Consider the following 26,862-nt stretch of genomic DNA (forward strand, 5'->3'; position numbering starts at 1 on the left):
ATATATATATGATGGAAAGGACGGCAGGCTGGGGAGGGAGGGAACTTGAAAGTACTCACTTTTGAAAAGGGACAGGATCAAAGTAGAGAATAGAGGATAGAACAAGTGAGAAGTGTGATAGGAGGGAGGGAAATATAGTTAGTCTTTTACAATATATCTAATATGGTAATGTTTTGCATTAGCCACACATGTACAACCTATACTCAACTGCTTATCTTCCCAGAAAGGGTGCTTGACAAGGGAGGAAGGGAATGAATCTGGAATTCAAAGTTTTAAAATCAAATATTTAAATATCTGTATATGTATATATATATATATAATATATGTATATATATAATATTATTAATACTGTTTTACATGTAATTGGGAAATAAGATATACAGTCACTAGGGCATAGAGATCCACTGGAAAAGTCGAAAGTGGTATGGGAGAAGATATGGGAGAGAGTAGATTGGAGGAGGGGATATCCTGTGCGACTGCTATTTTGGGGCGGTGGGTAAGGGAAAAATGGGGAGAAAATTTGTAACTCAAAATATGGCAGAAATGAATGATGTAAATCAGAAGTTAATAAAGCATTTGAAACAAAAAAAGAAATACTGATATTTTATGTGAGTTTCTTTTATATACTGCAATTTTTCCAAAGTCATTAATTGTTTCACCTAATTTACCTGATTCTCTAGGATTCTCTAAATATACTATAGGCAAAGATTTGTGGTCTCTGTTGTTATTATTATTATTGTTTTTCTTATTTTTACTGTCCCTTATTTCTTAAAGCCTATCACATGTGGGGTCCTCCTGAAATCCTGAACACATATTTGAATGTGATCTATATCCCTTCAGGGTAAAATAATGATAGTTGGAAAATTTTGACAAAATGACTCTGAGAGAATGCTGTAATTCATTATCTTTTGCACATTTAAGATCCCCATACTAGTGGGCCTTTACTTTCTTTCTGGAGCTGACTGTCTTGAATGCCCAGGATGACCCTTGGTGACGGATCATGAAAGGAGGAAAGAATCCCCAGAGTATTCCTTTTAATGGATATTCTAGAAAACCTTTTCAAATGTGGTTATATCCCTGGGTCTTAGGTCAGGAAGACCTGAGTTCAAATCCAATTTCAGATATTTATTAAATATGTGCCTATAGAGAATTTACTTAACTGTTTGTAATGGGAATGCAAATTTGGAAGATCTTCCCTGCCCCTAGGCTAAAGTGCACCTGAAGCCTGGGGTGGGGGAGGCTTGTTTTTCAGTAGATACTTCTTGATTGGCCAGTGAGTCAATAAGGTTGTTACATTCTCTGAGCCAGGAGAAGGCTATATAAGCCCTGATGTGTAGCTTTGTTTTGGGACTCACTTTGAGAAGTGTTCTGTGATTTGATCTGAATTCTGGGAAGCTGTTGTTGAGAGTCCCCCGGCTTTGAAAAACCCAGATGCTGATTTGGTATGGATGTAATGGTTGGACAGTTTGGAAATCTGTCTACTTGATCTGTTTCTGTCTTGATAATTCTGCCTGTATACTTTGAAGTTCGGGGTGCTGACCTTTTCCCCTGAACAAGGTAAACGATATATGTCTGACTGATTAAAGTAAGCTTGTTAACCCATTTTGAGTTGCTTTCCTTTATCAAAGCAGATCCAAGAACCTGTGGTAGCAGCAAACCCTGAGGATGCCGGGGTGCTTGCTGCTACACTGTTTTACTCTGTTTCCTCAATTATAAAATGGGGATAATAATAGTCTCTATCTTCCAGGGTTGTTGTGGAGATCTTATAAAATAATTATATTGTAAAGTGCTCAGCACATATCCTGGTACTATATAAATCTCACAGGGGTGTTGAACCTATAGTCTCAAGGCCACATGTAGACCTCTAGATCCTCAAATGTGGTCCAAGAACCTAGAAGGCTACATGTGGCCTTGAGGCTACAGATTCTTGTAATAGTAATGGAACATAAAGAACCCCCGTATTGGCTTGGTTTTTGGTGTTAAAACCCAGAGCTTGTTAATCCCACTTGTGGGACGGACTTGTTGACGTGAAAAGAGAGTGCTGGACAGGGAGGACTTGGGGACATAGATTTGGAGAGACACAAGAGAGAAGCAGAAGAATTTTTTGGAAGCAGCATTGTGCAGGCAGAGAGAGACTGAGAGGATTGCTCAGGGCCACTTTGAATTGCCCAGGACTTTGAGAGCTGCCACGTAGAGCTGCCAAGGGCTGAGGAGACATGGCTGTTTTTCTGGTACTTTGTCTGTCTGTTTGGATGTTGTTTTGTCAGATTTGTCCACTGGTGAAAGACAGTTCTGTTGTTGCAGAAGTCTGGGAACATTGCTGTAGGTTCAGAGCTCTTTTTTTTTTTTAACTTTTTGAATACAATTTTATTTTATTTTTTTTACACACACATATATATATATCTTAGAATATTTGATTTTAAAACTTTCAATTCCAGATTCATTCCCTTCCCCCCCTGCCACCCACCCCCACTGGGGAGAAAAGCAGTTCAGTATAGGTTGTACATGTGCGGCTAATGCAAAACAATAACATAGTAGATGTATTGTAAAAGACTGACTATATTTCCCTCCCTCCTATCCCACCTCCCACTTGTTATATTCTCTACTTTGATCCTGTCCCTTTTCACAACTTCCCTCACCCCCAGCCTGCCCTCCCTTCCATCATCTCCCCTCACATCCCCTTCCCCCCCTATTCTCCTGGAGGGTGAGATCCCCTATTTAGTGTGTATTTCACTCCCTCCTCCAGCCAGATTCAATAGGAATAAGGTTGACCCATTCCCTTTTGCCTTCCTATTCTTCCCCTCCATTGTAACCATTTTCCCTGGCCTCTTCTGTATGAGATAGTTTGCCCCACTCTGTCTCTCCCCATCGCCTCTCATTATATTCCTCTCACCTCTTAATTTCACCTTTTAAGTATTATCCCTTCCTATTAAATTGGTCCTATGCCCTCTATCTATGTATACTTGTAAACATATATATATATATACATTGACATATGTATTCATATGCCCGCATACCCTCATATAAAGACATACACACACACACACACACATATTTCTAATCCCTTCAACTACTGAGAAAAGTTTCATGAGTTACAATTATTGATTTTCCATGTAGGAATGTTAATAGTTTAACTTTGGCCAGGTGGCTCAGTGAGCAAGAGCACCGTCCCCAGTGCCGGGACGACCCAGATCAAATCCTGGCCCAGACACTCAGCATCACACCCAGAAACAACTGGCCGTGCAACCCCAAGCAAGCCACTCAACCCCGATTGCTTTAAAAAAAATAGTTCAACTTTGATAAGTTCCTTATGATTTTGTTTCCCTGTTTACCTTCTCATGCTTCTCTTGCTTCTTGTATATGAATGTCAAATTTTCTATTCAACTCTGTTTTTTTCAGCAAGAATGCTTGAAAGTCCTGTATTCCACTGAATGACCATATTTTCCCCTGAAACATGATACTCAGTTTTTCTGGGTAGGTTACTCTTGGTTTTAATCCCAGCTCCCTTGACCTCTGGAATATCACATTCCAAGCCCTTCGATCCCTCAGTGTAGAAGCTGCCAGATCCTGGGTTATCCTGATTGTGTTTCCACAATATTCAAATTGTTTCTTCCTGGCTGCTTGTAATATTCTCTCCTTAATCTGGGAATTCCGGAACCTAGCTATAATATTCCTAGGAGTTTTCTTTTTGGGATCTTTTTCAGGAGGTGATCGGTGGATTCTTTCAACCTCTATTTTGCCCTCTTGTTCTAAAACATCAGGGCAGTTTTCTTTGAGAACTTCCTGGAGGATGCTTTCTAGGCTCTTACTTTGGTCATGGCTCTCAGGCAGTCCAATAATTTTTAAATGATCTCTCCTGGATCTATTTTCCAGGTCAGTGGTTTTTCCCATGAGATATTTCACTTAGCCTTCTATTCTTTCATTTGTTTGGATCTGTTTAACAGCATCTTGATTTCTCATAAAGTCATTAGCTTCCATTTGCTCCAATCTAATTCTGTAGCAATGATTCTCCTCAGTGAGCTTTTGAGATTCTTTTTCCATCTGGCAAATTCGACTTTTTAAGGCATTCTTCTCCTCATTGCCTTTTTGAGCCTCCTTTGCCATTTGAGTCAGTCTGTTTTTTAAGGTATTATTTTCTTCAGTCAGGCTGTTGACTCTCATTTCATAATTTTCTTGCATTGTTCTCATTTCTCTTCCCAATTTTTCCTCCACTTCTCTTATCTGCTTCTTAAGGTCCTCTATGGCCTGTGACCAGCTTGTATTTTCCTTTGAAGCTTTTGGTGCAGGAGTTCTGACTTCACTGATTTGCTCCTGTTCCATGCCTTGCTCCTTCTTATCCCCAAAATAGGAGTGTAATGTTGGAATCTTCTGTCTGCTTTGTTTCCTTTGCCTGCTCATTTTGCCACTCAATGATTTGACTTTTGGGCTTTTTGCCACAGTAGGACTCTGCCACCAGACAGGGCAGTTTTCGTCCCAAATGCTGGGGTTTTCTCAGCTGCCGGAGGTATTAGATGGGTGCCCTCTCTGAGGTCTCCACACTCTCTGGCAAGCTGGACACACACCCCAGGACCTCCACCCTAGACTGCAATCCAGATCCAAGCAGGTTAAAGCAAGAGCGATGACCCCTCAGACTGGTGCTTGGTCCCCCTACACTCTGCAGGCCAGGAGCTGAAGCTGCCACGTGGTGCTGGCAGGCTGTTCTGGTGTCTCAGTGGTTTCTCGCCCCGGGGGTAAAAGCCACACACTCCCACTTACTGGTCCCAAAGTCCAGACTGCACTGGCCTCTCACCTTGTCCTTTGCATCTATGTGTTCATAAATCTGGAAACGGCCACAGCTGCTGCTGATCTGGAGTCCCTCTGGCAGGCGGCTGGTCAGGCCTGCCCTGGGGCTAAAGCCGCGGCGTGGCGCTGGGCTCAGCTCCAGGAGCTCTGCACTGGCTGATTCCTGCTGGCCTGCCGGGCTGTTCTCAGCAGGAGGTTAGCTTCTCTGTGTCATTTTTGTGGGTTCTGCAGCTCCAAAGTTTGTTTAGAGTCCCCTTTTTACATGGATTGGGAAGGGTGGAAACGGGAGCCGCAGGAGGGTCGTGCTTCTACTCCGCCATCTTGGCTCCGCCCCCGGTTCAGAGCTCTTGAGACTGTTCTGCAGAGAGTAAATTCTGTCCCCTAGTGAAGGACAGTCCTGTTGTTGCAGAATTCTGAGAACCTTGCTGTTGGTTTTGAAGCCCTGAAGAAGGATCCTCTTGTTGTATGTTTACAGAAATCCTGGAAGAGGGTTTTGCTAATGTTTTCAGGGGTCCTAGGACTGTTCTGCAGATAGAGAATGAATTAATGATGAGACTGGCAATGTGTCTTGTGTCCTTGCTAAGCGTTGTCTTCCTAGGAACAAACATTGCTGAGAACTTGCCTCTTGTCCAGATGAAGAAAAGACCTCCATTTGGGTATTAAGTGCTGTGCTTAAACTTGTTGTAACTCTGGGGTAGATTCAATTGTGATCCAGGGGTAGGGAACTTTTGACCTTTTTGTGTTCTACAATTGTACAAATAAATGTACTTTACTTACAATTTGAAACTAATCTTTATTTGAGAAGAGGGGCTTTGTGATGGACTAAATGAAGGTACAGCTTAGGGGTGGAGTAGTATTTAGAACAGAGACTTTGCAATTGATTAAATGAATGTAATGTCCTGGGGTGGGGTAGTACTTGATTAAATCAGGTAGTACTTGGAGATTATTGAATCACACTTAGTAAATGCTGTATTTTGAATGATGCCATATTTTCATCTTCTCTGTTCATAATTTTTCACTGAATAAACCTGTGCTGGGATTTTGAACCTTGAGAAGTTGCCTTTGCTTGGCATTGCATTACAATTCCCCATTCCTGCTTCTCTTTCCTTCTCTTTTCTGCTATTCTGTCACTTCTACTGGCTGCCACTTTACTTCCATGTTTTTGAATGAGCATCACACTTCTGTTCTAATCCCCAAATTTCTTCTTCTGAATACTATAGTAATCCATACTTATTCTGCCTTTCTTTCTCAATGTTTAATATTTATCACCTTCGCAGATTCCAATCCAGTCAAAAAATAGCATTTCTTGTAAGGTCATGTCAAATGTTGAGGGACAGAGAGAGAGAGAGAGAGAGAGAGAGAGAGAGAGAGAGAGAGAGAGAGAGAGAGAGAGAATATTTACATATAAGTGCACGTATGTTTGTTTATGCATATATGCAAGAGGACCTGTGGTTTAACTGATATAAGGTGCCAGCAGTGTAGAATTCCTACAAAGGATGGTCTTTTCCTTTATCATTCCCAACATTACCAAGTGAGGATGTACCAGATTAATATTCTACAAATATCTAATAAACACTAGTTCTTCTCTTGCCACTGTTTTAAATGCTAGTGATACAATTAAAAAACCAAAAAGACCCTCAACTCTCCAGAATCAGATATTCTCATGCCAAATAGTAAATCCCCATCTATTGGTGCATATAAATTACATGGAGATAAGGAAGAAGGCAACTTTATCATGGAGGCTCTAGCCATTGACCATACTAGGAAAGGACTCCTGCATCAAGTGGTGGTTTAGCTGAGTTTTTAAGGAAGTCTAGAATTCTAAATGTTGGAGCTGATGAGGGAGTACATCACAGTGTGGGGAATGGCCAATACAAAAGGATGAAGATGTGATGAATAGTGTTCTATGTGAGGGAGAGCAAATTAGTCAGCATGGTTGGTTTGTCAAGTATATGGAGATAATTAATTCATTAAAATAATGAAAAGATTGAAAAAGCCAAGTTTTAGAGAGCCTTAAATGCCAAAAGCAAAAGTTCATGTTTGATCTTAAGAATAATAGTCAGTGAAGTTTATTGATGACATGGGATGAGATAGACATATGTTTTAGGAAAATCAATTTTGCCACCAAATGGAGTATGTATTGCAGTAGGGTAGAGAGAGTGGAGGAGTGGAAGGACATAGGCAGTACTTTAAGCATGAAGAACAAATGGAAAGTGATTATAATAACCCAGGTAAGTGGTGATGTGGGACCTGAACTAAAGTTTTAGCTATGTGATGGACAGAAAGGAGCATAAATCATGTTATAGAAAATGTAGGATATGAGAGATGGCTATAGTAGAAGAAATGAGAAAATTTGACAACCGATTGGATATGTATAGTGAACAAGAGAGCCAAAGATGACATTTAAGTTTCAAATCTGCATGGCCAAAATAGCAAATGGGATTTGGCCAATAATATGAAAGTTTGGAACATTTGTGGACTAGAGAGAGAAAAAAAATGAACTCTTGCTTTCAGGAAGTTGAGCTTGAGATGCCTATGGAATATCCGATTCCAAATGTCCAATAAATAGTTGGTGAAATAGGATAAGAGCTCAAGAGGGGCAGTAGGAGACTGTGTGTGTGTGTATAATATATACATATATATAAATATATATGTATATATAATACACACATATGTATATATTTGTGCATTATATGTGTATGTGTATATATTTACATATATATGTATATATATGTAATTACATAACATTTTTAGCCATAATAATTAAAATTCAGGGAGTAGGCCTGGGAGTTAGGAATACCTGGTTCCAAGGAACAATCAACTACCCTTTTAGTGCTCCAGACAAATCTCTAAATAGCTATGCTTTCAAATAGTTGTTAATCTACTTTAGTAGAAAGAATTTCCTCACTGGTAGGTATCTGGATCCATGAAATCATAAGTTCAGAAAAAATAAATATACATATATATATACTTTATTGATTTTTATTCTATATGGATATAAAGTAGAAATATCTTCTGGGAGTCAAGTTATTAGACATGTCATTTGTTTTGCCTAGGAATAAAAAATGTCATTCCTTTTTTTTTTTTTTAGCATTGGATAACTGATCCCAAAGAAACCTGATAGCTAATTTCAGTTTGAACAAAAGCAAACTTAATCCTTCAAGCTTTCCCTCATTCGTGTCTCCCTTCCCTTCCTAAAAAAAAGATAGGTTCAATACTTAAATAACTAGAGATCCTACTGCATGTTATTTTGCATGCAATGTCACATCAATGTGGGCTGAGTTGAGAAGAAAAAGAATAACAAGAAAGTGTGAAGGTGACTCATAATGCTATGTTCATATTATTTTCTATAAATAAAGAAGATCACATGCATCAGCATCATCAGTGTAGCTGTGAAATCAGTTTGTCTCTAGTGTCAAGCTGTGTTATTTCATATTTTATGCCATTGTTATGAATATTAACTTTGAAAGCATTAGTAAAGAGACAAAGTGATTTTGAAGATATGGATCTTCTCGTATAAAAGACTTGCAATTTCTTTTCCTCTAATCGTTGTTGCTGTTGAAATATAAAATACAGTCTGATGAATATCTACCTTGCTAAAATATGATTCTGCTTAGGAGAGATGGTTTGGATGTTTTTGCTTCCTTCAGGAAAGAGAAAGAAAATTCCTGTAACACTTAGTATTTCTTTTTTTGCTTTTTATATTTGATGGGAGTATTAAGCATCTTGCCTTTAAAGACAATCTTTCATCACTAAAAGTTGGAGTAACAAGTAAAGTTGGAATAACTTGAATTTTTTTTTTCTTTTTTTAAAGCAATTGGGGTTAAGTAACTTACTTGAGGTTAAGCTGCCAGGTGTTTCTGGGTGGATGCTAAGTGTCTGAGCCCAGATTCACACCCCCAGGTCATCCCGACACTGGGGCCGGTGCTCTTACTCGCTGTGATACCTGGCCTCCCCTAACTTGAGAACTTTTATCAAAGTAATATGTACCCTAAATGTTGAGGTTTCTTATGGCCATATAGTGAGTTTCATTCCCTTAAGGAAAATCTTTTCCTTTTGTATTTAATTACCTTCTCTTTGCTTATAATTCTCACATCTACCTACTCTGCCCCAATCTCTCTCTTGACCTCCAATCTGACAACTGACTTTTAAATATCTGGAACTGGATATCCAACAGGTATTTAAAACACAATAAGTCCCAAATGGAATTCATAGTCTTTCACCCTAAAATATCATCCCTATACTTGTAGAGGGTAACACCATCCTCCCAGTTCCTCAGGTTTACATCTAGAAGTCACCCAGTCACCCAGTATCTCTCACCTCCCTTATAAAACCTGTTTCCAGAGCCAGTCAATTTCACCTTTACAACATCTTATAAATTGGACCCCTTCTTTCCTCTTACTTTTCTATAGCTCTAGTGCAGACCCTCATCATCTCAAATTTGTATTATTGCAGTAAGCTGCTGATGACACGGACTGTGTCAAGTCTCTCCCTACAGCAATCCATCACTTATTTAAGCAATTTAGGGTTTTTCCTAAAGAATAGGTCTTATCACATCACCCCTCAACTTAATTCCAGTAACTCCCCATTCACTCCAGGATCAAATACAAAATATTCTGTTTGGCCTTCAAAGTCCTTCCTAACGTTGTCCCCTCCTACCTTTCTAGTCTTCTTATACCTTACTTGTCAAGAAGTATTATTTGACCCAGGGACACTAGCTTCCTAGCTGTTCCACAAACAAGGCACTCTATCTCTTCATTTGGTCATTTTCCTTACCTTTCTGCCCAAACTGCAAGACCCTCCTTACTCAATTCTATCTATAGACTTCCCTAACTTCTTTTAATTTGCAACTAAAATCCCATCTTTACTACAAAGATTCCCTAACCAATCTTATTTCTAGTACTTTCCCTCGGTTAATTATTTCTTATTTATACTGTATATATCTTCCTTTGTATGCATTTTTTTTTGCATATTGTCTCTTCCATTAGAATGTAAACTTCTTGAGGGCAAGGAGCATCCTTTTCCTCCTTTTATATTCCCAGTAATTAGCATGATGCTTAGTACATATTAGGTACTTAATGAATGTTTATTTTTTCTTTGATTGATATTAGACAAAATCTAATGTAATAGATGTCTGACACATGCACAGAGTGTCTCATATAGTATCTCTTCATTTGGCCATGCTGGAAACTTATTTCCTGGGAGAGGTGTGATAATGTAAAGGCATCTTGTAGATATTGTAGAATATGTGAAGAGGAGGCTCTTTGATAGATTTTAGAGTCATTTAAAATAGCTTGTCAGCCTCCGTTAATTCATCACTTCCTTTGTTGTTCTTGGTGGATCTTGGTGATTCCTTTGACCTTGTATCATATAGGTGAGTTCATGCTCTAATGGGAGAACCCTTAGGGCTTTCTCTAAGATCCAGAAGAGCTTGGAATCCTAGCACTACAGATTTTTTTTTTCATAAAGCAGAATAGTAATTCCTCAGAGGAACAATGAATGACCTTTTTGCCTTCTAGATCAGGTGTGGGGAGCCTGTGGTCTCAAAGAGAAATGTGACTTTCTAAGCCCTCAAGTGAGGTCCTTTGACTGAATCCAAACTTCACAGGACAAATCCCTTTAATAAAATCATTTGTTAGGTAAAACTTAAATTCAAGTCAAAAGACTGCTCCTGGGGATCTAGAAGGCCACATATGGTCACAAGATTGCAGGTTCTCCACCCCTGTTCTAGACCCAAGCCAGCAGAACCCAAGATAAGAAAGTTAATCTGATGCCTGTGGACAGAGTTAAGTTTTGAGCATATTCATCCCAGAGTCTGAGTTGGTATAGGAATGAGCATGCCATGATAAGTTGGCAGGAAAGTATACACTTTGTTCTTGCTTTAAAGTAAGTATATCTTTGTAAAAAACAATTTATTTTAAGCGATTCAATCAAACTTGGGTACTAGTTACTGTATTCTTAATAGGAAAGAGAACATAACAGTCTTGAGCCACTAAAAGTAGAAAAAAAGAAGTACTCACAAAATCCTTAGGATATCCTGGAACCAAGAGAAGGGTAATGTCACTGCCTGACTCTGGAAAAGGAAGCCAGGGTAGAAGGCTGATAGGATCAGTTTGCAGTCTAAGTAGAGTCAGCCCAAAGAGCAACATCCAAGTCCAGGTATTGTAGTTAAATGGATGTGACATTTGTCTGAGCTTTAGTTTCTACCTAGGAAAGATGAGAATAAGAATATTACCTACTTAACAGGATTGTTGTGAGAATCAAAAGAGAAAATGTATATAAAGGGATTTACAATTTAAAATTATTATATAATGAGGGGAAAAATGAAGTAGGTTATGTGACAATTTGAGACAGAGATATTTTTTTTAATTTCAGAATTACTTATAATATCCTTAATTTTTCTCAACCTCTTTTGTATAACTATGTCACTTAATTGGCCTCTTCATTGCAAAAATTAGAAAGGGTGAAATACAAAACTTATCTGTAATCTTGAAGGCAAGTGCAACATCTTCCTATGCCTGCATAACCAATTTACTGTGGTGTCCTGATTGTATGTATTTAGGATAGTACTGCAACGAATCACCATATTTTCTAATTTATTGAGAGATGAACACCTGCAAAAGTGTGTATAGATTGGATTTTTGTAAATCTAAATGGATTTTAAATATCTCATAGGAAATTACTATTTGAAGTTATCCTACTGTCAACTATTTATATAAAGAATCCTCATAAAGTAATCATCGCCCTCTAATTTATTTTCTGTATGAGTAGTGTAGAGATTTTAAAATGTTATGTCAGGTTTACTTAATGAGGTACTGTCTTGTTTTCTTAAAGAAAGTGATATGACTAAATTACAAGCCAATTAGAAAATAGCATGTTGTTTATGTAGTTCATGATGTGACACGTAGGCTCAGACATCCTCTCACAGAGGTCTAAGCCAAAGATATTTCTTTTGTAGTTAGTTTTAATGATGACAAGAGCTCTGACCTGAGCCTGTTCAATATCTATAACTAATTCCCTTGGTATCACAAAGATTTCCAGAACTATACAACAGAAGTTTCATTGCTACTAAAAGTCTCCTCTGAGCTTTCTCCTTTTGTTCTTTTTATTTTTTAATGTTTATTTACTTAATAGTTAAACTTCAAATCTGGTAAGAAATCCCCTACTACATTTAGTCCCTGAAAACAAAGACATTTGATTATTTTTTCCCCAAGAAGCAGTGTGAATTTGAAATCAGAGCTCCTGGCAGATCCTAGCTCAGTCACTATTGGCATGGCTCTGAGTAAGTAGATGTACTTGTGGGCCTCACTTTTATCTGTTAAATGATTCAGGGGATGAGAAGAGGGAGTCTTACTCTCTAAGTCTCCTTCCATATTTTAGTCATACCATATTATGATCCTATTTAGTTAAAGGAATATCTAAAGAGCTCTCTTGGTCAAGAAACATGGTGAAAGGCAAAACACATCATATGATGCCAAATACTGTTCAATAGGAGAAAATCAATTGATAGAAAAAGGCAGCTTAAAAGACCAGTGACTTGGGAATCCAGAGGTATGTGTTATCAATCCTGTCACTAACCTGGGCAAATCATTTTCACTCAGGATTGCATTTTCTCATTCACAAAATCAAAGAGTTGCATGAAATAATCACTAAATTCTCCTCCATCTCAAGATTTCTGGGATTCTGTTGAATTTGGAATGTGAAGGTGATTGGTTTGTGGCATAGGGGAATGATTTCATATAGAAAAAAAAAGAATGAAAGTAGTTACTGGATGCCTCCCCCTTGCTTTCTGCTTCTACAATTCTTCCTTTGGAAAAGAGCTTTGAAAAGTCTTTGAATAATATTGATGAAACTGTTAGATATTAAAGTCCTGTTAGTTATAAAAAAAAGTTCTATAGGAATAGAGGAATGTGAGAAGAGAAAGAGGCAAGGTAAGTGAATATACTACTCTTATAGTATTATATATTATATATAGGGGTAGATAGGAAAGCAACAGAAAAACTGAGGTGCTAGGAAGACATTAAATAGAACTGAGCAATGGCATAACTGTGTTAATATTTGGCCAGCTCTGGAGTCAAGAGGACCTGATTTTAAATCCAGACTTAGTCACTTAAAAGTTGTATAACCCTTGGCAACTCTATCGCAAACACTTTCAAAAAAATGAAATATAACTCAGAGATAATTTACTAGTCTCTATATATTTCAGATAATGAAACAAAGCCCTAGAAAGATATATGCAATTAACTAATATCAAACACCTTGGGAATGAAAGAGTTAAAACTAGATCTTTTCACTGTAAGCACAGTTTTTTTTTTTTCGATTGTTGCATGTAAACATGGGGATTTCTTTCTATAAAAAAAATAAACAGAATCTTGTATGCAGCACTAACAAATATTAAAAGTGTTAAAATACTGATGCAAAAGAAGAAAAATCTAGAATTTTGTTAAGGTCTTATCTTAGTCAACCTATATCAAAAGCTGGATTTGAGAGCTTCCTTGAGGGCTATGCAAAGAATAATATCTCAATGAGAATTCCTGCTGGTGGCACAAACGGAAAGGATTGAGGGAGAAAGAAGGATTCATATTTTAACTGCTTTCTCTTCTGTGAGGACATAGGAAAAACTGAAAGAGAACAGTAGTATGTTCAGTCCTGAGGGAATATAGTTTCTCATTGAATTAGGGAGAAAAGAGAGAATTAAGTCAATGAACAAGCCTTTTTAAGTGTTTGGTATATGCCAGGCACTGAATAATATACAGAGAATATAAATACACATATTTAGATAGTCCCCCACCCTCAAGAAACTTGAAATTTTAGTGGCCAAGACAACTCATAAAAGGAAACTGGGTCCAGGAATGACTGTGAGAAACAAAAACACCTAGCCTAGGGGCATGATTGAAAAATTCCTTAGTAGAGCTAGAGGAGGATTGAGTTTTGACTTTGCAACCCTCCTTAAATGGGGGTCCTGGGAGGAACCGTTCAATCAAAGGGAAATGATGAAGGCCTACTTACTTTGTATGAATTCTAGACCTGCAGTAAAGCTGCAGAATGAAAGACTAGCACATAGCAAAGAAAGTCCAGAATGGAGCATAGAGAGGAATGATGAAACAGTAGGAGTGGAGAGAATATGTTCTGAATTTAGAAGACCTGTGTTTAAATCCTGATTCAGCAACATACTAGCCCTGACTTGGTGGGTACATCACTTCCCTCTTCAAACCCACTTCACCCCTAATAAAATGGAGGTGATAATATTTATCTAACTTACTTCACTGAGTACACTGAAGAATATACTTTGTGAACTATAAAATTCATTATAAATGTGAGCTATTGAATAAAGTCATTAAGTATAGAAAGGGCTAGAACAGAAAAAATAAAAGCTATTAATTCTAAATTTGTGAGGGTGGGGTACAGGAAGTAGAGTGAAGATGATTGAAAGAAGGCAATAACTCTCCTGAACTCTCCCAAATTCCACGCCAAAGAACTTAAAATAATGCCAAAAAATGAATTCTTTTCACGGCAAAACCCACCAAAGGAAATGTTGAAACAATTTTCTTGCCCAAGACAACTTAGAAGGTTAGGAGGAAAGATGTGGCACAATAAAGTAAGAGTAGAGAACAGACCAGGTCTCAGAAGACAGCAGTAGATCTTGGAAGCAACTGAAATAGTAGCAGCAATACTAGCTTCCAGAAATTTCAATCCACAGCTTGTCAGAAGGAGATTACAGGGGTTTTTGTTGGCGCTAGGTGCAGGGCTATGCTGCATTGCCCATAAATGGATCCAGGTCACAGCATGGGTCACAGTCCAAAGGGGAAGGGACTATTACAAGAAAACTTGTGGTTTGCACGGGAGTAGGGATCTTGGTCACAGTTCTAGGGTGGAAAAGAGTGCTTGTGATCACTCACAGAAGAGAGCACTGGCCAGGACAACAGTGAGCCCACCTCTTTTTAGATCTTACCACCTTGGAATAACTAGAGTTTTCAGAACCCCCAGAATTAGTTCTGAGAACAGCAGCAAGAAATGCCTGAAGCTTGGGAAAGTGCTTCCTAGACCACAGAAACAGAGTTCCACTTTAACAGTTAAAAGACAAGAAATAGGCTGGAAAAATGAATAATCAAAGAAAAAAAGAGCTTGATCATTGAAAGTTACAATAGTGACAGAGAGACGAGCAAAGCACAAATTTAGAAGACAATGAAAACAAAGCTGATATATGTAAAACTTGAAAGAAAAAAATGAATTGGTCTCAGATCTAAAATGAATCCCTAGAAGAGCTAAACAATTTTAAAAAAATTATAAAATCAAGGTGTTGCTAGGTGGCACAGTCAGTAAAAGCCCAGGCCATGGAGTCAGGAGGAGCCAAGTTCAGTTCTGGCCTCAGACACTTAACACCTACACCAAAAAAAAAAAACTAGCCATGTAACCTTGGCCAAGTTATTTAAGCCCAATTGCCCTCCAAAATGACAAAAAAAATAAATGAATGAATGAATAAATAAATAGATAAATAGTACAAACAAGAGAAGCAGAAGAAAACTAAGAAAAGAAATGAGAGTGCTTCAAGAAATTAATGAAAAAGAGTCAAAAAACTTGGTAAAGGAGGCACAAAAATATCAAAGAAAATAACAGTTTAAAGAATTGAATAGACTAGATGGCAAAAGAGGCATAAAAATCCACTGAAAAGAAGAAATCCTTAAAAAGCATAACTAGTCCAATGGAAAAGGAAATACTAAAGCTCATGGAAGAAAATAATTCCCTAAAAATTAAAATTGGGCAAGTAGAAGCCAATAGCTTAATGAGACACCAAGAATCATTCAAACAAAATAAAAAAAATGAAAAAAAAAATAGAAAATAATGTAAAATAACTCACTGGAAATAAAAAAAAAAGAACCTGGAAAATAGACCTAGGAAAGATAATTTAAGGATTATTGGACTGCCTGAAAGCCATCATCAAAAAAAAAAAAAAAAAGGAGCCTACACAGCATCTTTCAAGAAGTTATCAAGGAAAATTGCCCTGACATTTTCCAGCCAGAGGATAAAATAGAAATTGGAAGAAACCATTGATGATCTCCTGAAAGGGATCCCAAGGGTAAACTAGGGGGTGAAGTGAATACAGCATAGGCCCTAGAGACAGGAAGACATGAGTTCAAATCCAACATCAGGCACTTGACACTTAACTATCTGTGTGACCTTGGGCTAGTCACTTATCACCAATTGCTTCCAAAAATAAAAGATCATAAATAAAAATAAAAGATTAAAAAAAATAAAAGATGCACAATTTAGCTCTCTATATATAATATACATACACACATATATCTATCTATATATTATTTCATTAGTTTCTGGAAATACATATAGGAAAAATATTTTGTGACAGAGATAAATATGATAAGAGGGAATTACAATATGCCATTTTTCTCACTGAAATATTTTTACCTTTAAGAACTTAACGTGCTTTCCTTAATAACCCCTGATAATATAAACTATACAAAACAATGGATGGGGTCATCTAACATATTAGTGGAACTCGATATTCATAGGAAAATGATAGAATAATGACATGAATGATGTTAATGTTAAAGAAAAATATTCGCCCCTTTTATTTTGGAGTGTTTCCTTCATAGAAAGCTACCATCTGAGGTAAAGGCAGCCCTGAAACAAACTATGAAGTAAGTAAAAGTTACTCTTGGAGTATATCATCTCTTCTTTAAGATCACTTTTTCTATTAGATGCTCTCTGTTCTCTTCACCCACCTGACCCCAAAGTACCCCAAAGAGTCATTACCAAGATATGACTCTTTGGAGTGCTTTAGGTTCAGGGGCTAATGGTGGTGGGAATCTGGGAAGGAAACCCACTTATGTTGCATGTTTACATTTCAACAGGAGCCATTCCAGACCTAGTGGTTGGGCTCAAAAGAATGAGAGAAATATCCAGAACTGTGTCAAGTTGGAGAAGATATTTTAGGTCAAAATGACACAATTTGGGGCATCTCATCCATGCCTGGTTGCTATTTTAACTCTATTTATGTCCAAGAACCTGAATAAAAATTACTTTTAGCACAAAATGCAGTGGTACGCTTTAGGTCTCTAAAAGGGGAGATAACAGCATACGAAATATATTTTGTAACATTCTCCCTCATCCCCCCCCCACAGGTGGAATGCACCATAACTATTTATCTTTACTCATGTTTAAAGAAAGCCACCTGATCGTCAAAAGGTTTGCTGGAGCATGGAGGGCACAGAGATTTGACTGCCAAAAAAAAAAGCATTATACTTGAATTCTAGGTTTCAACATATCTGTGAGGCAAAGCTGTTCTCATGGTTAAGGGCAAACAGCATTCATTCACAGAGTTCTGCTATTTGAAAGTGTAGCAATGCAGCCTTCCATTGTTTTAATAATATACAACAGGCCTGGAGTGTAAGGAAAACAATTTGAATCACTTCTGGGCATTATTTTTAATCGCAGTCTTTGACTCTATTGCCACCTCGTGGTAAAAATTTAAATATCAGTATTGAAACAGAAAGCCAGCCATGTACCTCACCTGATTCAGCCATAGTTCATTTAGTGCCTTCTGTGTAGTAAGTAGGTAGTGTACTCAAAAATAGGAATATGCAACAGTGAAACCAAACCAAGCAAATCAAATCCAAACAAAACTAAATAAATCCATAGTCCTTGTTATCAATATATATTTTATTGGGAGAAACCACATATCCACAGATTTCTCCATCTCCACCTCTCTCTCTCTCTCTCTCTCTCTCTCTCTCTCTCTCTCTTTCTTCCCCCCATCCCTCTCTCTCTCTCTTTCTCACTGTATCTCACTGTCTCTCACTGTCCCTCTCTGTCTCTATCTCTCTGTCTCTGTCTGTCTGTCTGTCTTTCTCTCTTTCTCGATTTATTGGCACCTTCCCAGATCATCTAAGAGGGGAATGTCCTGTTTCCTCTTGTTCCTGACCTCATGAGTAGAGTACCCTCCTTCAATTGACTGTGCAGCCACAACAAGCAGCAATTGAAAACTACCAAACTTGAGGCAGTCTTTTTTGTTTTCTCCTGTATGAGCTTTCCAGCTGCCTCCAGAGAGTGAAGATGACACAGTTCACCACAGCACAGGAGACCTTCTCTCCTGTCTTTGCTTAGGTCCCAAGAAATGGGTCTGAGGTTCTTTTTCCATTCTATTTCATCTATCCTTCTCTTCTAGTTGCAATTGGTGATCCCCTCACTGGAGAAATCAACTTAATTCCTAGGAATCTTGGAGCCAGGATTCCAGGCAGGATGTTGCAATAAACCACCCCTGAGATCACAAAGTACCTGGAACTGGAGACCAAAAGGGACTTTGGATTTGGAATTTGGGACGATGATTGAAATAAACTGAGCTAAGGTATAACATTAATCCCCTTCCTCTCCACAGAGGTAGAATTAAACTCTGCATATTGGGGAATAAATTTGTATATTAATAATTGTAACTTCAAAGTAATTATTTCTTCACAAAAGCTAATCTATTAATGGTTAAATGGAACTGGGATCGAAGTCTGTCATTGTGTGGCTAGATGAGAGGCAGGATAGGTATTTCCCTCTTGTTCTCTCCCCATGCTTCTTCAAGGAAGACTCTAATACCAGCAAGGAAGGGAAGCAGGAAGTTTGGATTAGAGGCACCCCACCTATGTAGAATTAAAGAAGCATCACTGGTGGGGTCTAGAGCCATTGACTGAGTACCTGGACACTCTCAACACCCCACAGGGGTACAAAAAATCTCTAAGGGAAAGATGAAATAGAACTAAAGTAGAAGACATATGGCCTTCAGGTAATGTGTGTTTGTGTGTGTGTGTGTTTGTCTGTGTGTGTGTGTGTGTGTGTGTGTGTGTGTGTGTGTGGAGTAAGGTAGTTAACATTCTATAGGTTTGGTTATAGATATAAATAAACATGTGTATATCTATAGAGAAATCACTATGCACATTGATGCTGAAAGAAAGAAAAAAGAAGGGGGATGAAAGGAAGGAAGGAGGTAGAGAGGAAGGGAGGAACCATAAAATAATTGGAGGTCCTAATAGGTATGTCTAGGGAGTGAAAACTTGAAAACTTCTCAGAATGTATCTTATAAATTGGTGTAAATTCTGACTGAGGGCTTCCCTCCCTCCCCCCTTCACTTCTGCTGTCAATCAGCAGCAAGCCCTTTCAGGAATCTTTGACCTCCATGCTTGTTGGCCACACCCTTATCAGCATTAGGCCCTTTAGGGTTATTTTGACCTCCAACCTTGCTGGCCACTTTAGTACCTCCATTCTTCATTTTGGCATTTGCCAAATAAGGATAGGTACATTTGTATTGGCTATCCCCTACTTACCTGTCATTTGTCATTGGTAGAGATTTTCTCATTGAGATGTAAGTATGACTCTCAGCCAATGGGAGAAGGGATAGCCAGGTAGCCAGGGGGAAGGCTTATTTCTCCCATTTTATAATTATAAATGTAGGTAGATATATGTACATAAATATGGATATTTATATTAAGATATATATATATAAATATATACTTCTTGTTCTGTCTTTTGTAATATGCCTCTTCTCCTTGACCCATCATGGGGAGGTCTGCCCTCTTCTCCTGGGGGAAGAGAATAAAATTTCCTGTTTTTATCCTAAAAAAAACTCCCTGTTCTTGATCAAGTATCAGATGGCATTTTTCATCCTACAAAGGGAGAATCAAGAACGTTTATCTTGGGGAGGTAGCATTTGAGCAGACCCATGAATGGATTAAGATATTTCATTAGAAAGAGCTGAAGAGGGAATAACGTACATGCTCATGAAAATCATGGAGGCAAAAGATGGAGTTCTAAGTGCAAAAAAAAACCCCTCAAATAGCCCATTTTGACTGGAATATAGAAAGTGTGAGGGAAATAACATAATCCTAGAAAGATATTTGGATCCAGAAAATGAAAGACCTTATATGCCAATTAGAGAATTTCTCTGGAACTAGATATCTTCTATTCTACTACTACTATTTTTTTCTTTTTTTTTTAATTAATTTATTTACTTTTAGTTTACAACATTCAGTTCCACAATCTTTTGAGTTTCAAATTCTATCTCCCTCCCTTTCCTCCCCTTTCAGCCCATAGTGACATAAGATCAAATATAAGAACTACAAATACCTTCACATTGAACATTTCTCATGTTTTAAAGAAGAATTATAACCAATGGTGTGAACAATGAGAAACAAGGGACAAAACAAAACAAAACGCAAACCAGAGAAAGCAAATAATTTGCTGCAAACTGCAGACTCTGTAGTTCTTTCTCTGGATGTGAATATCCCTTTCCATAGTGATTCTTTTGTAGTTGTCTTCTAACCTTGTATTGCTGAGAGGAGCCCAATCTATCAAAGTTAATTGTCATACATACGATTTGTCTGTAATTGTTGTACATATTCTTTTTTTTCCAATTTATTTTTAGTTTTCAACATTCATTTCCACAAGATTTTGTTACAAATTTTCTCCCCATCTTTTCCCTACCCCCACCCCAAAATAGCGAGCCTACTGAATACTCCTTCCCTCAATCTGTTCTCTCTTATATTCTCCCTCATCGCCCCACCAACTTTCTAGTGGGGCAAAATGGATTTCTATACCCCAGTACCTGTGTATCTTATTTCCCAGTTTCATGTAAAAACAAAAGAAAACAAACAAACAAAAAAAAGCAATTGAACAATTTTTTAAAATGTGTTTTGAAAACTTTAAATTCCAGATTTTTTCCCTTCTGCCCTCCTCACCCACCTCCACTGGGAAGACAAGAAATTCAATATAGGTTTTATATGAGTAGGTACGCAAAACATTTCCATAGTAGTTATATTATGAATGATTGATTGTAATTCCCTCCATCCTTCCCTACCCTTTACTTATTGGATTCTCTTCTTTGACCTTTTCAAAAGTGTTTACTTCTACCTACCCTCTCCGCCAATCTGCCCTCCCTTCTATCATCCCCCTACTTATCTCCTCCCCCCCTGTTTTCCTGTGGGGTAAGATACCCAATTGTTTGTGTATGTTATTCCCTCCTTAAAGCCAAATTCAATGAAAGTAAGTTTGACCCATTCCGTTTCACCTTCCTGCTCTTCCCCTCCATTCTAACAGTTTTGTCTTGCCTCTTTTATGAGATAATTTGCCCTAATCTATCTCTCCCTTTCTCCATCTCCCAATATATTCCTCTCTCACATCTTAATTTTATTTTTTAGATATTATCCCTTCCTATGCAACTGATCCTGTGCCCTCTGTCTATGTATATATGCACACACATATGCACATACTCACACATATATATGTATATATATATATATATATATATATATATATATATATATACACACCCTCCTATACATACATACATTTATATGTATGTACACACACACATATTCTCTTCAACTACCCTGATACTGAGAAAAGTCTTATGAATTACTATTACCATTTTTCCATGTAGGAATGTAAATATTACAACTTTAATAACTTCCTAATATTTCTTTTTCCTGTTTACCTTCTCATACTTCTTGAGCTCCTCCATGTCCTATAACTATAGCAGCAAGCACGTTAGCATCCGCAGGTGGCTGCCAACACAGGCTCTTAGATCTGCTTTTCTAAAGGAAAACAACTTAAAATGGGTTAACAAGCTTACTTTAATTAATCAATCAAACATATATTGTTTACCTAGTTCAGGGGGAAAAAGTCATCACCCCTAACTTCAGAGTATAAAAAGAAGTTACAAGAGAGAGAAACATATCAAACGGACAGGCTTCCAAACAATCCAACCATTTCATCCATACCAAATCACAGTTATCAGAGAGGGAAGCATCAACATCTGGGTTTTCAAAGCCAGGGGGCTCTTAATGGCTGCCCAGAGTCTCATCTGGTCAAATCACACAACACTTCTCAAAGGGAGGCCCAAAGCAAAGCCTCCCATCAGGGCTTATATAGACTTCTCCTGGGTCAGAGAATGTAACAACATTCTTGACCCACTGTCCAATCACAAAGCACCAAGGTGTGGGTATTCCTGAAAATGAAGCCTCCTGCCACAGGCTCCATGTGACCACATTCAGCCAATTAGGGGGCAGAGTATATTTTCAAATCAAGGAACGTTCTCAGAGTCTCTTAAACCTAACAAAGGGCCTAGGATCAGGGAAGATCTTTAAATTTGCATTTCCATTACAATAACCAGTTCATATTTTTCTTGGAAGCTTGTGGTGCAGTAGTTCTGAAGTTGTTTGTCTTCCTCCCATTCCATCCTTTGATCCTTTTTGTCCCCAAGAAAGGATTCTACTGTCTGTGCTTCTTCTGCCAATTATTTGACTTTTGAACTCTACCATGGTAGAACTCTGCTTCCAGATTGCAGAGAGCTATGTCCCAAATTGCTGTGTTTTTCACAGCTGCAGAAGCCATTAGGAGGGCTCTGTAGGCCCCACAAGCTCTGGTACACTGGCCACACACCCCAGCACCACCACCCAAGACCACAATCCAGTTCCAAGGAGGTTAAAGCAAGAGTGATTACCCTGTGAATGGTTGTTTGATCCCCCTACTATCTGCAGGCTGGGAGCTCTGGAAGCAGGCACATGGCAGCACCTGCAGCCATCATGGCTCTGCCACTTCTCACCCCAGGTCAGGTCCAGACAGTGCTCTACCCCACACAGTTCTTACAGAGTTCTCAACTGACCTTTTATTTTCATTTTGGTATTTATGCATCAAGAAATCTGGAAACAATCACAGCTACTGGTGATTCACTCTCCTGAAGTCTACTCAGACCATTGTTTGTCAGGGCCACCCTGGTGCCAGAACAGCACTGTTCATGCAGGACTGTGCTTGGCTCCCAGCTCTATGTGAAAGAACTTTCCTGTCTGCCTGTCAGGCTGCCTTCAGCGGGATATTCGTTTCTCTCTGTCACTTTGTGGGTTCTGTAGCTCTAAAATTTGTTTACACATTTTTTTTACATGTATTGGAAGTGGTGGGAGCCAGCACCACTGCTGGGAAGTCCTATTTCTACTCTGCCCTCTTGGCTTTGTCCCCCTACTACAACTATTTCTGTTGGTGATTTCTTTTCCTTTTCACTTTTTCATTTCCTGAATTTTGCCCAAACACAAACGCAAACAGGCGTAACCCCTTTCCCAAAGCCCATTCATATGGGACTCTCTCCTTATTGGTAATGATTGCCTTCCCACTCACCCTCCACCCACCAAGATGAGGAAGGCAGAGTTGGCAAGAGCAAGGAAGGTTTCAGTTCTTAGCAATCCCCCTTTGCAAATCCAATCCACTTCAAGATTTTTAGAATACCTTTTTTGCTCAAGAGTCATCAAGTTTTGGGGTGACTAGGTGGTGCACTGAATAGAGCACTGGACCTGGAGTCAGGAGGACCTGAGCTCAAACTAGCCTCAGACACTTAACACAAAAACTAGCCATGTGACCTTGGACAAGTAACTTAACCCTAACTGCCCTCCAAAAAGCAAAAAAAAAAAAAAAAAAGAGTCATCAAGTTTCAAGAGGAGTCTCTTCATGGACTTCTGGTTTCTGTCTTGAAGAGAGAAGATGGACGAGCCAACCCCACTTCAGATTGCTGAAGGAAAATAATCTGGAAAGATATGAGAGCAGCTGACAGTCTCCATCTCTCCATTTCCAGATTTTTAAATTGGAGATTTCAGGGAGGTTTCCCTTGAATTAGATCCAGTCCTCTCCGAGGATATCAGAATGCTTTCTGCCCCAATTCCTGCTTCCCCTTCTGGCAGAAATTATAGTTTTTCTTGGAGAAGTGTGAGGGGAAAACCAGACAGTAATGTCTATACTGCTTCTCTTTGAAACAGAAAACAGCCCTTGAAACTGGACCTCACATTATCTAGGGTCCTTTTTTCTCCCTAAACAGGGAAGTAAAAATGAAGGTGTAGTGACCTTTAGCTCACCTACTTTGGAGCATCCTGAAGGGCTGTATAAAAAAATTCAGCCTCTTCACTGTCCACTTTAGGGTAGCTAACAGTATCCCAGTCTGAGCCCCCCCTATTATTATTAATTAATGCTACCTCTACTGCTGGCCTTCACTACAGATGATTTGGTATTAGACCCTGTAATGGGAATGTAAATTTTTAAGATCTTCCCTGCCCCTAGGCTAAAGTGCACATGGAGCCTGGGGTGGGAGGCTTTAGTGGATGCTTTTTGATTGGCCAGTTGGTCCAGAAGGTTGTTACATTCTCTGAGCCAGGAGAAGGCTATATAAACCCTGATTTGAGGCTTTGCTTTGGGGCTCACTTTGAGAAGTGTTCTGTGATTTGATCAGATGAGACTATGGGAAGCTGTTGTTGAGAGCCCCCCCGGCTTTGAAAAACCCAGATGTTGATTTGGTATGGATGTAATAGTTGGGCAGTTTGGAAACCTGTCTACTTGTTTTGTTTCTCTGTCTTCATAATTCTGTCTGTATACTCTGAAGTTCGGGGTGCTGACCTTTTTCCCCTGAACTAGGTAAACGATATATATTTGACTGATTAAAGTAAGCTTGTTAACCCATTTTGAGTTGCTTTCCTTTAACAAAGCGGATCTAATTGTGTTGGCAGCCACCCTGGGGACACTTGGGGTTCTTGCTGCTACAAAATGGCGATGAGGATGGGATCTACAGAGTAAAAGGAAAGTATAGGGGCTGGGATAATTGTTTGTTTCCCAGTTGTGGTAGCTGTGACTCTGTGGAGCCATTGACCAGGAGAGAAGAATGGCCTGCATGTGGACTTTCCTGAGTTGAGAGCAGGAATTATGAACTGCCAGGAGCGGCTGCCACCTGCGAGAGGAGAAGGAACCCAGGAGTTGGTAATTCAGCCACAGGAAAAGATAAGAACTGAGCAGCAAAGCAGGGGCACTGGATCTGTTTCCTTGCTCCATCCCATAGTTTGGGACCCAGGGGGAGGATGGACTTGTGACTATGGTGGGTGGGTTGAAGTGCCATGGAACCCCAAGGACCCCACCTTGTTGGTTTTGTTGCCCAGGCCCCTCTCTGTGCTTGGAGGCAGGGGCTGGAGCTTTGTGAGGGGAAGAACACCCCCTTCCACCCAAGAGAACTTTATTTGGACTTTTGTTTTGAATTGAGCTGATAATGCAATGTACTTTGTGTTTGTTTAAGGCCCAGTGGCCACTTTGGTAACTTTAGTTCTGTATCTTGAAAATGTGACCTAAAAGATGTTTAGTGCTAATTCAAAAGTAAATTGACTATGCTATAGGCATGAAAGATCTTGGGGCTGAATGTAATGGGAATGTAAATTTTTAAGATTTTCCCTGCCCCTAGGCTAAAGTGCACCTGGAGCCTGGGGTGGGAGGCTTGTTTTTCAGTAGATACTTTTTGATTGGCCAGTGGGTCCAGAAGGTTGTTACATTCTCTGAACCAGGAGAAGGCTATATAAACCCTGATTTGAGGCTTTGGGGCTCACTTTGAGAAGTGTTCTTTGATTTGATCAGATCGGACTCTGGGAAGCCATTGTTGAGAGATGCCCCCCCCCCCCCCCCCCACACCCCCCCCGCTTTGAAAAACCCAGATGTTGATTTGGTATGGATGCAATGGTTGGACAGTTTGGAAACCTGTCTACTTGATCTGTTTCTCTGTCTTCATAATTCTGTCTGTATACTCTGAAGTTCAGGGTGCTGACTTTTTTCCCCTGAACTAGGTAAATGATACATATTTGACTGATAAAATAAACTTTTAACCCATTTTGAGTTGCTTTCCTTTAACAAAGCAGATCTAAGAACCTGTGTTGGCAGCCACCCTGGGGATGCTGGGGTGCTTGCTGCTACAGACCCTGGCTATGCTAAAACTCTTGACTAGACTCTTTGGAAGAGGCAACATCCAGTTCCCTGTTTTAACTCTTATATGAGTCCCTGCTATGTTTAAGTCTCTAGTGCCACCATTTCTTCCTGAAGATGATGTGATAGTAATGGCAATTAAAGATTCCCCTGTATTGGCTTGGTTTTCAAATTGATTGTGTTAAAACCCAGAGTTTGTTAATCCCACCTGTGGGATGGGCTTGTTGATGTGAAAAGAAAGTCCTGAACTGGGAGGAGCTGGTGATGAAGATTTGGAGAGACACTAGATAGAGGCGGAAGATCTTTTTGGAAGCAGCACCTCGTGGAGAGAGAGAGACTAAGAGAATTGCTGGTGGCCGCTTTGAATTGCCCTGGACTTTTGAGACCTGCCCCCTGAGCTGCCAAGGACTGAGGAGACATGGCTGTTTTGCTGGTACTTTGCCTGTCTGTTTTGATGTTATTTTGCCAGATTTGTCCACTGGTGAAAGACTGTCCTTTTGTTGAAGAAGTCCTGGAACCTGGCTGTTCGCTAAGAAGGCCTGCGACTGTCCTGCAGACAGAGAATGAATACTGTCCACTGGTGAGGGACAGTACTGTTGTTGCAGGGGTCTGGAGACTGTCCTGCAGACAGAGTGAATACTGTCCACTGGTGAGGGACAGTGCTGTTGTTGCAGGGGTCTGGGAGCCTTTCTGTTGGTTCAGAAGCCCTGAAGAAGGATTTTCTTGTTGTATGTTTACAGAAATCCTGGGAGAGGGCTTTGCTAATGTGTTCAGGGGTTCTAGGACTGTTCTACAGACAGAGGATAAATTCATGAAGGGACTGGCAATGTACCTTGTGGCTTTGCTAAGCCTTGTCTCCCCAGGAACTAAGATTGCTGAGAACTTGCCTCGTGTCAAGATGAAGAAAAGACCTCCATTTGGGTATTAAGTGCTGTGTTTAAACTTGATGTAACTCTGGGGTAGATTCAATTGTGATCCAGGGGTGGGGAACTTTTGACCTTATGTTTGGAAACTAATCTCCATTTGAGAAGAGGGGCTTTGTGGTGGACTTAATTAAGGTATAGCCTAGGGGTGGAGAAGTATTTAGAACAGAGACTTTGTAATTGATTGAATGATTGGAAGGTCCTGGGGTGGGGTAGTACTTGGAGATTATTTAATCACACTTAGTAAATGCTGTATTTTGAATGATGTCATGTTTTGATCTTCTCTGTTCTGGGTTTGTTACTGAATAAAATAGAGAGCACCTATGCTGGTATTTTGAACCTGGGAAGTTGCCTTTGCTTGGTATTACATTACAGATGACTCCACCTA

This window comes from Petaurus breviceps, unplaced genomic scaffold, assembly GCF_028583685.1.
Source record: "Petaurus breviceps papuanus isolate PSGF00001 unplaced genomic scaffold, PetGlider_PUasm1.0 90603, whole genome shotgun sequence".
NCBI lineage: Eukaryota > Metazoa > Chordata > Mammalia > Diprotodontia > Petauridae > Petaurus > Petaurus breviceps.